Below are 2,545 nucleotides of genomic sequence, written 5' to 3'. Positions count from 1 at the left end.
CCTTCCTGGCCAGTCCCCATCCCCCCAATGAAGCGTGTCTGGTTTTTTTTTTTTTTTTTTAAATGACTACCTGGTAACCTCTAGCAGTGATCCAGGTTCTTGGAGGTTTTTTTTTTTTTTTGCTCAACAACTTTGGTTCCTCCTCCCCCCTGCTTTTTTTTCCTTCAACAAAAATTTTTCCTGGTGTTTTTTTCTGGGGGTTGGGGGGAGGGTGTTTGGTATTTTTGTTTCAGCCATCTGGCAACCTTATCCATGAGCATAGTGCCCTGGTATGTGATTAAGGCTTGCTTAAAAAAACAAGCATGAAAGGTAAGGGACTCTTGTCTGGGAGCATGAGAACCATTTGCGCACACTAGCACGATCAGGGACAGCGGCTAGTAAGTTTAGAGCCTGTCCCAATGTGTGGGATCAAAGGTGGTAGTGTGAGGCTGCTATTGCCACACAGGAGGAGCAAACAGTGTGACCCACTGACTCTTTTGCCATTGCAGTTCCTGGTAAAGACCTGCAGCTCCATGGATACTGGTTTTTATCTGTGGAGATCATATCCTCATTTGTGGATATACATTTTGTATCCATGTAGGACTAAAAAAGGAAAGCCACATAGTTTACCTTGGTGGAAGAGAGAGACTCTTAAGAATCAGGCTCCTCCTGGAGCCTGTTCCAGAGCCGGGGACATTGCACCCATCCTGTCAGTCTGTGATATCTACTCACTCCAGAAATGAACAAACAGCTGTGTGCAATTATGCAATTAAGTCAAAACTTCATGCAGTATGCTGCAGATACATTAGCATCAGCCCTGAGCTGCTGTTAGGCAACCATAGCATAGGCAGCTGGGCAGGACACTCCTCGTTTTAGTGCACTTCACTTACCTCTTCCTAGCCTTGTTCTGATCCTTTCTGCAGGCTCCCAACACAGTTGGCTGCAGCAGCCTGGTGAGCCTTCCTTCAGAGAGGATCTAATAACTTAAAAGTGAAAAAGCCTTCCAGCTGGCTAGACCTATTAGCACAAGATTAGAAAATGTTAGAGCCATTAAAGTGGTAATACAGCCATTTAACAGGCATTTGCCAACTTCCAGGCACATACTTTTTGTTGCTGAATTTACTGACAAAAACAGTTGTGCCTTACTGTAATTTCTCAAGACAAAGTTAGTCTACAGGACCTTAGTTTAAAATCTGTGTTAAAAAAATTAATTAGGGCATTACTGAAGATGCAAATCCTTGCACTGATTTTTTAGATGCACTATCCTGGGTATTTATCTTTGGCCATAAGTGCTTGGATATTCAGTCATATAGCTTGTAAAATAAATCCTTCAGCAGACCACGATTATCTAAAATACATATGTGAGCATGGGCCTACTGTTGGGCACAGGGGCACCACTGGAATACTACTACTGAGTGGGGCCCTGCATCAGCCCAGTGACCTTGCTACTGCTCCAAGGAAACGACTGACTTCTACAACATTTCAGAACACAACCTTGGAACCTCTAGGCCACCCTGGCCGATGGGCAGAGGCTCCCAAGGGGCAGGCCATTTACTTCTCCCCAGGAGACTAGGTGCTTCCAAGTGACTTGTCCCAGATGGGGGTGTGCCGAGTGCCAACTGCCCTTCAGGGCAAGCACAAGCTGGGCTGCCAACTCTGACTGACTGGTAGGATTGCCAGATGGTTGAAACAAAAATACTGAACACCCCCCCCCCAAAAAAAACCCAGGAAATTCTGTTTAAGGGGAAAAAAAGGGGGGAGACCAAAGTTGTTGAGCAAAAAAAAAGGGACGCCGAGGACTTAAGCCAAATTTTTTTTTTTAAATAAAACAGCATTACAACAGGATGTCCCCTTTAAGAGTGAGTTCAGGGATAGGAACAGGGTAGCAGTTGAGCACTAAGACCCAGGCACTTTCCCTAGGTCTTTTGGCCTGCAGCTATTTTATGCCAGGTAAGCATGGGGGCTGTGGACTTGTGGGGAAGGCCGAGTGCTCAGCATTTTCACCTCCTGGCCAGGGGAAAAAAATCAGAGAATATCAGATAGCTCAGGTGTCTGGTATTCTCTGAATTTTTTCTGGACAGGAGGTGAAAATACTAGACTGTTCAGGTGAATAGTGGACACCTGGCAACCCTATGACCAGCTGCCAATGCAGCACATAGTAGCGGGTCTAGGAGAGTTAGCCACTCTAGGTGCAAGTGCCAGGGGCTGCAGGGAGAGGGGCTCAGCAGGGCACACCAACCCCTGGCTCAGTGCACACACGAGCCTTCACCCACCCACTGGAAAAGTTCCCCAGCCTCTTCCAGCCATCAACCACCCAAGGGACGGCCAGCATTGCGCATGCGCAGCCCCCTGCCGGCTGCGCTGCTCAGGCACGTTCCGCGGAGCTGCTCTTTCAAGGTCTCCTTATTTGCTGTCCGCCGACTCGCAGCCCTCTCCTTTAAATGCCACCTCCCCTTTAACATCGCCGCCTTCCACCCGTGGGCGGGGTCGGATTTGGCGCGAAAACCTTCCCGGGGAAAACCTCTGGAATGGGCGGAGCGCGGGGCGCGGCGGCCGCTGATTGGTC

Source organism: Pelodiscus sinensis, chromosome 7 (assembly GCF_052426305.1).
Source record: "Pelodiscus sinensis isolate ZL-2025 chromosome 7, ASM5242630v1, whole genome shotgun sequence".
Classification (NCBI taxonomy): Eukaryota; Metazoa; Chordata; order Testudines; family Trionychidae; genus Pelodiscus; species Pelodiscus sinensis.
The sequence above is the reverse complement of the archived record's forward strand: the minus strand, read 5'-3'. Positions refer to the sequence as shown.